This window comes from Camellia sinensis, chromosome 13, assembly GCF_055761805.1.
Source record: "Camellia sinensis isolate YWXY chromosome 13, ASM5576180v1, whole genome shotgun sequence".
NCBI lineage: Eukaryota > Viridiplantae > Streptophyta > Magnoliopsida > Ericales > Theaceae > Camellia > Camellia sinensis.
The window spans coordinates 68700707-68715825 of NC_138973.1; positions in this window are offsets into that span (position 1 = coordinate 68700707).

The window sequence follows — 15119 nt, forward strand, 5'->3', positions numbered from 1 at the left end:
TCAGCAAAACACAGAAAGAACGACTCGACGTATACAAACTCGAAGGATACATATGTTAAAGGCAAAAAAATCAGGGCTATTCAAATTTTTGGCATGACGATGGTAACAAGGAGAACAAGGATATTGGGGGCACGCCATGTATCCTGGGAATAACGTCGTACCAGATTAGAGGAAGGACATGCTAAGCAACTGACAAGGCTTATTGGGACCGAACAGGCCGTGAAACCGAACAACTTCTTAACTCGGCTGGAGGAAAAATAATCCCAATCATGCTACGCAGATGGAATTAAGGGGCAATTGAGAGGGTAATTTGTAAACAAATTGGGCCGAGCTAGGAAGAGTCTTCTTTAGGAGTTGGACCGCGTAATGGGCCGAGATAAGGGCTGGTGTAGCTCGGTCTTAGGCCAAGAAGACATCTCATATTTTGGGTTTGGGCCAAACTATGGACCGAGGTATCGGTAGAAAGAGGACCGAGCTAAACGATAGCTCTACAAGGCGTCATCTCGAAGTCAAGACTGATAGTAGTGCTTAAAGTATCACAGAGCCGAAGTAACTTGGTTGACCGCAATGTTAGCCGAGGTAAAGATGTCAGCCGAAATAAGTGGTCCTGGTGGTTAGCCAAGGTATTGGTGAGAAAGGATGTCGGGCTTGGTATAGCTCGGCCGGTCTTGGTATAACTCGGCTGGGCGCCATCTACATCATTACTTAAGTGTGTGACAGAGGTAACTTAGCTCGGTGTGGTTGCAGCAGCTTATTAAAATGAGGTAGCATCAATGGCGAGGGCCGAGCTGTGTATAGCTCGGCAGAGTGGCATCCGTTAGATCGGCTTTCGATCACACGGTCCGAAAGGCAGGGGACTGAGATAAATCAGTCTGGGCAGGAATGTATAACCGAGGTAAAAGGTTCAGCCATCTCACTTGGCTTGCTGTGATGAAACTTCTAGAAGGACTCTGCTAAGGAGAGTTAGAGTCCTACTGGGATTGTGTAAACCATCTCACTTGGTTGGTAGTGAGTAAGAGTATGACTCCTAGGAGGACTCTGCTAAGGAGAGTATAGTCCTACTAGGATTGTGCAAAACCATCTCACTTGGTTGGTAGTGAGTAGGGTGTGTGATTCTTAGGAGGACTCTCATAGAGAGAGTTGGAATCCTACTAAGATTGTGCCAAAGTAAAGTCTATAAAAGCTCATGACCAGACCTTTGTACAGGTATCCCAATTCTTACTCTAGAATACATAGAGCTTATTGTCTATTGTCTAGTTACTAACTTAGGCATCGGAGGAGTTTCCGGCACACACCCGCCGGCTAGCTCACATTTGTGTTTTCAGGTGGCAAAGCAACGTTGTTTGGAGGAGTGCAAACTTGATCAACAGGATCATACGAGAAGATTTATTTCTTTCCCGTACAACATATATTATCAATCATCCCACAATCTATATACATTTCACTTCCAACCATCCAAAAATGAATAACTTTAAATGTTAAATTCCATACAAACCAACTATAGTCCAAACTAAAATAATAATTCCATACAAAACATAGAATCATAAAAAAATCAGGCACTCTATATACAAAAAATATATGCACTGCCATGCCAAATGGCCATTTGGCATGGTATAAATTACCATCGTAATCAGTACCACGACAAAAAGATAATCTATATGCCACGCTAGTAATTATCCTCTCGATGCCAAAAGTTATCTGTATGAGTAATACTAATCTACACAAAAGTAGATGACGACAAAATTAGTAGGATTATACAAAAGTCTAACTTGTCCTCCATACACAAAATGGATTATCCACAAGTCCACGCCAAAAGCCATCTAAAAAAAAAATAAAAATAAATAAATAAATATTTGCACCCATTAATATTAGAAATGCATGCTTGAATGTATCTATCTATTCATGTGTTTTAAAACCAATTGTAATGCATTAATGATAGCCTTTTGTTAATCACTGTGATCGGTCTCTTTTTAAGTTTTTTTTTTTTCAATTAATGGAAATGGAAATTAGATCATGCATATGAATGCATTGTAATAGTCTTAGTTCATCATGCTACAATTACAACATCAAACCCATAAAACTGTATAAATCAAACCACTGAATAAACAAACCCATTTGCGACATCAAACCCATAAAACTATAGAAATCAAATCAGTTAAACCAAACCTATTTCATAAATCAACACGAAATTAAACTCAATAAATCATGTAAAACCCTAGAGCAAGAGTGAGAAATACGAAAATAGAGAGAGGGAGAGAGGGAGAGAGAGAGAAAACCTGTTCGTATTGCGGCAGTGGCGGTAGTGATTTGCGGCGGTGGCGATGTATGGCAGACGTGAGCAATGGTGGTGAGGGACTTCAGTGAAGTGAGAAGATGTGAGGTTCTCTGTGTAAAAGAGAGACAGAGGAAAGCAATGTAAATTTGGGCACCAATCATAAAAATTTTCCCACTAAAATTTTATAAAGCTTTTAGCGACTAAAACTTTTTTTAGTTGGCATAAATTGACTATTTGGCGACTAATTGTTCTTTTGTAAGAAAAAATTGAGTATACCGCAACTAAATATTTTTTAGTCGCAAAAAATGCATATTTGTCGATCAAACTCTTAGTCGCCAAAGAGTAACAATGCAATTTTGGCTATTAGTTGGCGACTAAATTTATTTTAGTTAGCCAAAAATTTGTATACTACGACTAAAATAAAATTTAGTTGCCTAAAAACTAGAGTAATGGTGACAAATATTTTTTTTAGTCGCCTATTGTGCAATATTTCCTGACTAATATGTTTTTTAGTCGTCAATAAATAATATATGTCAACTAAATTAATTTTGTAGCAAAAACCTAAACCAACGACAACCAAAATCATTTTTAGTCGCCAAAAATTGAACTTTTGGCGACTAAATCCTTTTAGTCACCAAATTTGGTCGCCAAAAGTGTAAATTATTGTAGCACATGATGGTGGTGGTGGTAGCAGTAGCGTTGATGGTAGTGGATGTCGTGGCACAAGTGATGGTAGTAGTAATAAATTGATAGTGGTGCTTGCAACAACAATAACAATGGTGATGAAGGTGATGATAGTAGTGGTGGTGGTGGTGGTGGTGGTGGAGGTAGCAACGGCGGCAACATGATGGTGATGCTGGTTATAGTGCTGACAGTGACAGTGGCATGGTGGCAGTGGCGGTGGCGGTGACGTGATGGCGGTAAATGTGATGGTGGTGGTTATAGAACATAATGTATTTATAGTATTTATAAATTCAATCAGAATTGTAGAACATAGTGTATATCAATACTTATATTTAGTATTTATAAATTCAATGAGAATTAAATAAGTTTCATATGATTTAATTTTATTTTTTTTTAAGGTTTAGTGTACATTTTAAGAGACAATTAAATTTTTAAGTGATATCAATTATGGTTATCAAATGGGCTTAATTGATTATCACTTAATTAATTTAGTTCTAAGTATTGAATAGGTAATTAAACACCCCATAAAATAATATTTTAATGATTAAGTTAGAGCGGAATTAGTGTAAAGGTCGGTTTGACTGGATTCTGTGTCATGTCCAGCTCAATAATAATTACTCAATCCAACTATTATCCATTTTTACGTGAAAGTTATAAAGGAAACTGTACTTTTATGCAATATGATTTAGTGGAAATATTATTTTGCCCTCCAAACTATCACGCGCTTTCCACGTTGACCCCATACTTCGATTTATTTCAATTTAGTACCTGAACTTTCCACAAATTGATCAATTGTACCGTCACCTTCCGTCTACAATTGGACGGAATGTGATGTGGTATTTAAAATTTTATTTTACCCTCCAAACTATACTTTAAAAATCAATTTGCTCCCTACATCAGCACATTCCGTCCAATTGTGGACGGAAGGTGACGACAGAGGTCTAATTGATCAATTTGTGGAAAGTTCAGGTACTAAATTGAAATAAATCGAAGTATGGGGGTCAACGTAAAAAACGTGTTATAGTTTGGGGAGAAAAATGATGTTTCCTCTATGATTTAATATATAATTGGGTGAACTTTGACATAGGATAAACTAAAATTAAAAAACTTATAGAACATAATGTATTTTTATTTTATCACAAATGTAATTTGCTCTCGCTTTGTTTTTTTGTTTTTGTTTTTGTTTCTTTTTTGTTTTGTTTTCATTTCTATCAATTAAACTCTAACATTTAGTTCTTATTAAAAATCTAGAACATAAAATTAATGTCATAAATATATTTTAAAAAAAACCGTTAATAAAAATGATTAAAATTTAACTAATTCTAAATTATTTTTCTATACATGCCAAACAAATTTTATATTGTTATTTAATTTTAAAATTAAATTTTAATTATTTATTTAAACCATGCATAACATGAATATATCACTAGTTTGTCATCAAGCGAAAGTCATTTATATCTAGATTGCAATTTTGCGGGGGTACCAATTTGTCAAGACTTGGGTTTTTCTAGGAAATTACAATATAGCATTCCATGTAGTTGCCTCCAAAAGAAAACGTTTGGATCAAATTGATAACGACAATGTTACGTAGCTCAAATTTTGTGACTCAAAAGTGGCTCAAATGGCCAAAACGACGTCGTTTGAGTACAGAACAACATAAAAATGGCCAAAACGACGTCGTTCCATTTGAGCCACTTTTGAGTCACAAAATTTGAACTACGAGACATTTTCCAACCCAATATGTAACATGGTCACTAAAGACATACAGGTTTAAATATGAGCCTAACCCAATAGGTATGTGGTCACTAAAGCCATGCATGTTTAGTAGTTCCTATACATAAGATTTAAGAGTTGAACTAACCCAAGGGGTTGTGGCATTATGGTAAGGTCTTGGGGTTTAAGCCCCAAGGTCACAAGTTCAATTCCCTCTTTAGGCCAATTTATTGGGCGAAGCACTGTTGGTTAGGAGATTGGACCTCAAGGATGCCTAATCAGCTACTTGGTGTAGGTTTAATGCCTTGGACCTGCGGGAGGGTGGGAGGATTTCCCTGTAAAAAAAAAAAAAAAAAAAAAAAAAAAGTTGCACGACCTATAAACATCAATTTAATGTTAGGCAAGTTTCAAAAATATTTTGGTCACCCTGTTGGGCCCTTTTGAAAGTATTTGAATAAATAAGGTTGCAAACGAGTCAAGTCGAGCTAAGTTTTTACTTATTGAGATTTTAATGAATTCGAACTCAAGTTTGAGCTCAATAAAAATTTAACGAATTGAGTTCGAGCCAAGTTAGCTTAGACTTGATTCGAACTCGAGTATGTTTACGAACCTTAACAAATTAAAAATATTATAAATTTATACTTGTGTATGAAACTAAAGTGACAATTGAAACATTCATTATACAATTATATATACAATATATATAAACATACTAAAAAAAATATTTTACCAAAATAATAATATCTACCGCCACTATTATATAAATATATTGTCTATATTTAGCTATTATTTACATTTATATTTTTTAAATATATAAATAACAAATTTATCTTATTTTTTATATATACTTTTATATTATTTAATATATAAATAATAAATATTAAATGAGTCAGCTAACGAGTCGAATTTCCGAGTTGAGCTTTAGTATGTTTGAGTTTGTTTATTAAAATTTTAACAAGCTCGAACTCAAACACAAAAAATTTTTAACGAACTGAATTCGAACAAGCTCTTACCAAACTGAGCTCGAGTTTGTTCATGAATGACTTTGTTCATTTGTAGGCCTATGAATAAAGCAGGCAATGACCTGTATTTTTTATTTTTTATTTTTTTATTTTACAACTGTGTTTCCAAGTCATTTTGTACATATCTCGGCAAATTTTGGGACCTGAGAATATCTTGGCTATCAAAACTATCATTGTTAAAATTTTTGCAATACAATTAGACATTTAATAACAAATTGTTTTCTCATTTTGGGATCAAAGTTTTCATCTAAAAAAATTAAACCTTCTAGCACAAAATTAATTATTCTTTTAGAATATATTTACTAGCGACATTTTAAATTTTTTCTTGGCAAGGTCCTTTGTTGACTTTTTCAATTTTTCTTGATGACTCAAATGACGATTGAAATTAATCTCTTAATATTTTTTGTAACAAAAATTTTACTTTTGACAAAAAAGAAATTGATTTCTAAATTTTTTATATATTATAGTGTTTAGTGGAGATCAAATTGGATGGTGTTGTCTGCGTGTGGTCATGGTGGTAGGGACAAAGGCACATTGGGACCAGACGGGTCAGGTGTCCCCTTCAATTTTGTAAAATTACATTTCTATCTCTATTTGAAAAATACTTTCAATTATTTCAAATATACCTTTTTTATTTTTTTTTTCCCAACAAAATCTTTGCGAAACTAATGAGGATTAATCTACTAGCTAGTCAAAATCTTGATTAAAAAAAAAAAAACTATTAGTCAAAATCTTTACATTTCACTATGAGATCAAAGACTCAAATATCTTAATACAACATGTTTATTGATTGTGTTCTATATGTATTTATTTACGATTTTATTTCTTATTTTAAGTATTTCTTTACATTAGTTATAGGTTATATTGATTTTTATTATAGTTATAATTTATTAGTTTCATTGTAACGTGATTCATTAACTTAAAAAAAAAATTACAAATCCCTACAATTTGCCACTTGAAATGTTTAATTTTGTACAATATGTTTTTATAAATATTATTTTTTTACTCTTTTCTTTCATTTCTTTGTTTTGCACACTCTATTTTTATTTCTATTTCTTTCTTTTTTTTGTCGTTTTCATTTTTAATAGTGTTGATTGTATTTTAAGCTATGATGATTATTATGTTCACAAAATTAAAATAGAAAATCATATTGTTAATAAATAAATAATTAAAAAATATAACAAAACAAATACAAAAATTGGTTAAGTTGAGCATAACTTTGACATCGGACTCAATTGAAAATTGAAATCTATTACGTTGTAATAAAACTTGTTAAGATTTTAATTTAATGGTGCCCTCTAAAGTAAAATTCTAACTCTGGCACTGGTGTGGGCCTTACTCCAAGTTTCTTGTGATGATTCAAACCGTTTAATCTGTAAGACTCATATAATACATTATTCTTGCACAAAAAAAAAAAAAAAGAAGAAGTATTGATTGATCTTAATAACCATTTAATCAGATTACATTTGTGTCAATATTAAATATGATTTTAGAAAAGATAGCATTATACAAATATAATTCGTATAAAAAACAATTATACAAGATGATGTATCTTATTTATAACCATTCATTAAGAGTCAAAATATTTATCTCTTTAATTCATAATTATAAAAATAATATTCAATACTGATTGGTGGCCCAAAAAATTATAGCTCGAAATACCCAAAACGACGTCGTTTTGGGTGTAAAACGACATCGTTTTGACATATTCAAACCATTCAAACTACAAAAATTCAAGCCACCAAACATTTTCCAATAATATTATCACATCATTTTGAACTTCCATGAGAAGCTACGGACAGACAAGCGACGCAACTCTGATAGTTCTGTTATTGCCATTTTTCTTCCATCCATGACACGTAACTTCAATTACTTTGACCATTCAAAAGCCTTATCGGATATTCTATTATCCCTCACACACTTCGACGGTCCTGATTGGTTAAGGTAAGTCTTGTTTTAAGACTTGTTTGAGTCTATCTCCGAACTGCCTTCCAATCTACCAAAAATCAAAACTAAAAACAGGAAGTTTGGCCTTGTTTTTTTTTAGATTCATGAAGTTTGGCCTTGTTTGATTTAGGGTTCGTTTCACATTGGCTTTTTTTTTTTTTTTTTTTTTTTTGTGTTAGAACTTTTTTAATCTGACTTTTTTAATCACGTTTGGTTTTTGTTTTGAATTTTTTTTTATTATTGTGAGATAAAAAGCGTAATGACTATCGATAAAAAATAGTATTTTTTTTTATTACCTTATATAACCTATTTTGTCTTTATGTGATTATTTAACTCCACAATGTTAGCCAAACAATGGCTTAGTTTTAAAAACAATTTTAATATACAAATTTAAATATGCTCGTTTAATATTTATTTAAATAATAATATAAATATATTATTTGTGTATTAAATAATGTAAAAATATGTATAAAAAATAAAATAAATATGTTATTTATATATTTAAATAATGTAAATAATAGCTAAATTTATTTATATGTCAGTAATAACTAACTATAGACAATATATTTATATAAAGTTGTGGTAGATAATATTATTTTGATAAAATATTGACTTTTCTTTCAGTATATGTATTTATATATAATTGTTTAACTTTAGTTTCATACGTAAGTATGAATTTATAATTCTTTAATTCGTTAAGACCAGTGAATATGTTGGAGCTCTAATCAAGTCTAAACCAATTCGACTCGAACTTAGTTTGTTAAATTTTTATTGAGCTTAAGCATGAACTTGCGAAAATCTTAACAAACTAACCAAAACATACTAAGATTCAACTCAGTTCATTTGCAATCCTAGTATAACTAAAGACCTTTTCAATTATAATTAAAATAATAATTACAATAAATAATAATTAATATTACAATGAGTCATAATCAAATTATAACTAACAATATAAAAATTTATAACTAAAGGTCACAAATGTCATAACTAAAGCATAAAATACACACCTCAAAATAAAGTGTAAATTGTAGAATTTTCCAAAATTTAAACCTCCCATTTCCTCTTTGGAGCACATTGGGCTTGTAATTCACAGGTTGGTTTTGGTTTCCTAGGACACTATCCATGCTTTTTTTTTTTTTTTTTGGATAAATAAATTTCAAGTAAATTTACTACCAATACCAAAGAACTTTTTTTGAAAAATAAATTTATAAATATTTTTCAGCCAAATAAATTTTTTATCCAACCAAATTTTCTATGTACACAGCTAAATGTCAATATATATATATATATATATACACACACATATAAAGATACATATGAATGTAGTCGGCCGGATCTTAAAAAATGATAACTAAAAAAAAAAAAAAAGAGTCGTGAGACTCAATAATATTATGCTCGGTCCTTATATTGACCACTATGGTGGCATATATATTTTTAATATATATATATATATATATGTTTTTTCTTTTGCATATTCCTAGGATGCCAGAAAAGAACTTGACTTGTAAGGTAAGGAAAGATGGTGCAGGCAAGAAAAATCATTATTCGGAAGTATAAAAATATCGTATTGATATTGCCTATATAATATTTTCATGCCAAATGAAAAGTAATAAAGCATTTTTTAATTATTTAATAAAATTGAGATAGTATTATTTCAGAATAATTCTGTACAAACTAAAAATTTTATTAAAAATATAAGAAGTCAAATGCGATTGGTTGTAAAAAAAAAATCATATTTAAGCATCCAATAATATTTGGACATATTGTTGGGTTGGTGGACCCTGATAAATACTGTTCACTCAAACACTGGGTCCAATGGGGTTTTGTGGGTACTTTTGTAATTCCCATGTGCTTCCATATAACCCTAATTCTATACTTATAAATAGATGAGGGGGCGCCTCTTTTAGGTTAATAGAGTTGTATTTTTCTGATCATAGTGAAAACCGCAACAGCCGTAGACGTAACCCTATTCTGAGATAAATCACGTAAATCCTTATGTTCTTGTGCGTGTAATTTGTTTTGTTTTGATTTGTTAATTTCTTTCTTGCTTGTTATTTCGTGTCTCACGGATCTTGATTACGAATAGTCAATTCTTAGCAACTGGTATCAGAGCATTGGTTCGAGTGGGAGAGATGGCTACAGACAAAAAGGTTAGAATCGATAAATTCAATGGCACAGATTTTGACTTTTGGAAGATACAGATTGAAGACTATTTGTATCAGAAAAAAACTATATGAGCCCCTTTCAGAGACGAAACCAGAAAAGATGAAGGATGATGAGTGGACTCTTCTTGATCACCAAGCACTAGATGTTATTTGGCTAACGTTGTCTCGTAACGTTGCATTTAACATAGTGAAGGAGAAGACTACAGGGGGTCTCATGGCGGCACTCTCAAACATGTACGAAAACCCCTCTGCCCCAAATAAAGTTTATTTGATGCGTTGATTGTTTAATCTGAGGATGACAGAAGATGCTTCGATGGCTAAGCATCTGAACGAATTCAATATTGTGGTAACACAATTGAGTTCTTAATCTATCGAATTTGATAATGAGGTTAGGGCTTTGATTATTCTATCTAGTTTGCCAAAAAGTTGGAATGGTACTATAACAGCAATAAGTAATTCTTCAGGGAAAGAAAAGTTGAATTACAATGGTATTTGAGATTTAATTTTGAGGGAAGAAATTCGCATGAGGGAATTAGGGGAAACGTTAGGTTCTGCCCTGAATATAGAAGCCAGAGGAAGATCAGCAGGAAAAAAACCCGACAAGAACTGGAAAGGAACGAAGTTGCTGGAACTGTGGAAAGAAGGGACATCTAAAGGGAGATTGTCCGACATTGAATAAGAACAAAGGTGATCAAAATCAGAAGTCTACTAATGCTGCAACGGAAAAGATTTATGATGCTTTGATCTTGAGTATTAACAACCCTTTTGAATCTTGGATTTTAGATTTTGGGGCATCATTTCATTTTACTTCACAGAGGGAAATCATGGACAATTACATTGGTGGTGATTTTGGGAAGGTTTATCTGGCTGATGATGAACCTTTGAAGATTGTGGGTAAAGGGGATGTAATAATCAGATTGCGAAACGGATATGTTTGGAAGATACAGAATGTCAGACATGTGCCTGGTTTGAAAAGAAACTTGATTTCTATTAGACAACTTGATGATGAAGGTCATGTTGTAACTTTCATGGGTGGTTTGTGGAAAATCACCAAAGGAGCCATGGTTGTTGCTCGTGGTAAAAAACAAGGCACCCTTTACATGACTACGAACAATAAGGATGCAGTAGTAGTTGATGATGAGACGGAAGACTCAAATCTGTGGCACCAGAGGCCTAGGCATATAAGTCAAAAAAGGATGAAGGTACTTGCATGTAAGGGGAAACTGTTAGATTTGAAATCAGTGGACATTGACTTTTGTGAGGATTGCATCTTCAGCAAACAAAAGAAGGTCAGTTTTTCAAAGGATGGTAGAAAACCGAAGTCAAAAAAATTGGAGTTGGTTCATACAGATGTGTGGGGACCTGCACTAGTTTCATCTATTGGAGGATCATCATACTATGTTACCTTTGTTAGGTCTCTGCTTGTTGTCAATTCCGCGAACCAACTCAATCCTATGAATTTGTAATTTTTCCTTGGTTTTGGTCTTCCCGCTCGAGCGGGAACTTTTGCGCTCGAGCGGAGATTGCACCCTCTCAGTAATTTGGCTTGTCTACACAAATACTAGGAGGCTTGTTTTTGTGCTCGAGCATGAGTTTCAAAGCTCAAGCAAAAACCTGTTTTAATCACATGCGTTTTAGTGACTCCGCTCGAGCGCCATGTCCTGCGTTCGAGCGAGGTACGCGGCCCTGTTTTCTATATATATGTGTTTAAATCTTTTTTTAGGGTTAATTCTTTTAGATCTGCTTTGGGGGCTCTAGGGTTTTTCTTTTGAGACTAGTATGCTAATTTTCCTTTAATACTTGCTTGAGTGTTAAACTCACATGGTCGGATAATACACATCAAAGGGTTGTTTGAGTGATCATCTTCAAGAGTGTGCTTCTTCGGTGGAATTCGGAGATTTAAGCGGGAAGCGTTCGAAGGTGTTCGAAGTTGTGCATGGTTGTTGAGTCGACATGGATGTTGTGGAATCAATATCAATCAAATCAATCCTGAGATGAAGGATGTGGTGGAAGACATACAAAGCGTTGAAGACAAATTGACAGAGTTTGGGTAATTTGTTTGAGTATTTTGTATTCATTGTTTCCTTCGTAGTGGATTGTTTTGTGGCGTTTCGCCCGCAGTTTTTTAATCATAATTGGAGGTGCTCCAATAGTGATTTTTTCCACATAAAAATCGTTTGTGTCTATTTATTGTTTCTAGAGCAACAATCTATATCACTTTCATGCATGCGTGATAATTTAGATTGTTAGTTTTAATTGTTTGGGAATTGGTACAATTAATTCTTGATCTAATCACGAATCACTTAGGTTTTTCAATCTTTATCGACGACTCAACGAGCAAGGTATGGGTTTATTTTCTGAAATATAAATCTAAAGTTTATACTACTTTTAAGAAGTGGAAAGCCTTGGTAGAGATTGAAACAGGTCTAAAAATTAAGTTCTTGAGATCAGATAATGGAGGGAAATATAAGGACAATGAGTTCAAAAAATATTGTGCATAAGGTAGAATTAGAATGGAGAAGACTATTCGAAAGACACCTCAACAGAATGGCGTTGTAGAACGCATCAATAGAACTCTAAATGAATGTGCTAGAAGTATGAGGGTACAGGCCGGATTACCAAAGATGTTTTGGGCAGATGCAGTTAACACTGCAGCATATCTAATTAACTGTGGTCCATTTGTTCCATTGGATGGAGAGTTACCAGCAAAAGCTTGGAGCGGTAAAGAGGTAAATCTTTCTTTTTTGAAAGTATTTGGCTGTGTTTTATATGTGCATATAAATTCTGCTGATAGAAGTAAACTTGATCCGAAATCTATTAAATAATGTACTTTTATTGGGTATGACATTGATCAATTTGGTTATTAGTTTTGGGATGATAAAAATCAAAAAATAATCAGAAGTAGAGATGTCATATTTAATGAGAAAGTAATGTACAAAGATAGAGAGAAGTCAGCATGTGAATCTGAATATGAATTTGTTACTTGTCATGAGCATGTTGAGTTAGAGAAAATTAGTGAGAGTGATTTAAATAGTAGGATTTAGAATAAACCTAAAAAACTTATTCCACAAATTGAGCCACATACTCCTACTCCTAAGTTGAGACGGTCAGAAAAAGAGTCTAAACTTACAGAGCATTGGTCTCCATCTTTACATTATTTGTTGTTGTCTAATGGAGGTGAACCTAAAAGCTATGATGAGGCTTTGCAGGTTGATGATTCAATTAAGTGGGAGTCAGTTATGCAGGATGAAATGGATTCACTCATGGCAAACCAGACATGGGAGTTTACTGAATTACTAGTGGGTAAGAAAGTTTTGCACAAGTGGGTTTACAGGGTTAAATAGGAACATGATGGGAGTAAATGCTACAAGGCTAGATTGGTTGCAAATGGATTTCAGCAAAAGGAGGAGGTTGACTACACTGAAATTTCCTCTCCAGTTGTGAATTTGACCACTATCAGATTGGTACTGGGAATAGTGGCTGCTGAAGATATGCATCTTGAGCAGATAGATGTGAAGACGACTTTTCTCCATGGTGATTTGAAAGGGGAAATTTACATGAAGTAACCACAAGATTTCTTGGCATGTGGCAAAGAGGAGTTTGTAGGGACTCAGACCATCAAGGAAAGCTCAACACATGCTGGTTTGCCATCAAGGAAAGCTCAACACAAGCTTAAACAAAACTAACTTAACCATACACTACTAAGGACTATAGGGACTCGGACCTCGTCTAAATGATGAAATGCAAGATATGTAACTCGATAAACTACAGCTCTGATACCACAATTGTCAAACCCCGAACCTGAGTATGACCGGCCGTGGCCCACAAGGCCTTAGCCCAAGGCACATGTAAGCCTAAACACGAATCCATGATCACATTAAACAACTATACAATAATCCAGTAATAAATAACCAAACTTAATCTGGTGACATGCCACAAATAGAAATAGCAACCAACCGTAATCAATACCATCCAACTTATGGGATATAAACAGCTCACATATCAAAATAATCCTAAATGAACCTCAATTAAAATAAAAAGAAATATGCACAAACTTAACATAACAACCTAAAATAAAATAAATGAATGTCCTAGAGGTCCATGCAATTGAGTCCTTGTTACACCATAAGTCCACTCTAAATCTTTTTAAAACCTGGAAATGATAAACAACTAAGTCAGCTGATAGCTCAATGAGTAGCAACATGGATAGTAAATATAGTTTTGAAAACAGGGTTTGATTCCAAAATAAGATATATATCACAGAAACTAGATTGACATACAGTTTTGATAAAGATAATCTGTTTCAAAAAGAAGATTCCATAGTTCAATAGTTAAAATACTCATGTCTCTCGAGAACATGATAAATGACATTACTTAAAACAAATTACAACATGAACACCAATAATTTTTTGGGTATCAAGAATAACAAGTAACATGCCACAAAATTCTCAAGGCAATAAGCTCGTTGGATCCAATATCGAACCAAGAGTCATCATCAAGGTGGTAACCCTGGCCTTTTCTCTAAGACAATCCAATTGAAGGTCGCCTAGCCCAACCTAGGTTTTTTCCTTACAATCGTGGAGCACTAGAGTCATCACAGCCCAACCTGGATCTTTTTCCCTAGTGGCCAGAGTCACCACACATAGTAGAATTATTTCCCTAGACTAAATATACAGATGGTTCCGATAATCAATACGATTCAGTTTCGCAAAACATGGTAGTTCACCATTATAAACACAAGACCATAACAAATAGTTTACAATATGCCAGGTTTACACATATTTCAAAAATAATTTAATTTCATTGATACTTTCCAACAATTCAGAGTAGGGAAACATTTATAAAAATATGTAGCATGTAACTACTCACCTGAAACAGGAACAATGTAATCCTCAAATAGAGTATAAAAGTTCAACTAGTGCCCTGAACCAAGTATGCAAACTACACATCGCTACTAATTTAAAACTACTAAAGAATAAGAACAAAGTAACCCCAACTAAAGCACACTAACATGACTCAACCCAACTCACCGTTACTCTTAAATATTACCTAAGCACATATTCTTCAAGGTCTAAAATCACCCAAGACATGGATTCAAATCAAAACTTAATTAAAAGTAACTTTAAGATAAAACAAAATTTTAAACAAGTTTTTCCAATCTATTCGCTAATTTTGAAAATTACAAAACCCACTCCACGCTGTTCAAAAAATTCCAAAACCCTCCAAATATCAACTAATATATCCTAAGTTTCAAACCCCAATGGTTTCACTTGATTTTCTTATCAAAATAATTATTTACGGTTAATTATATCC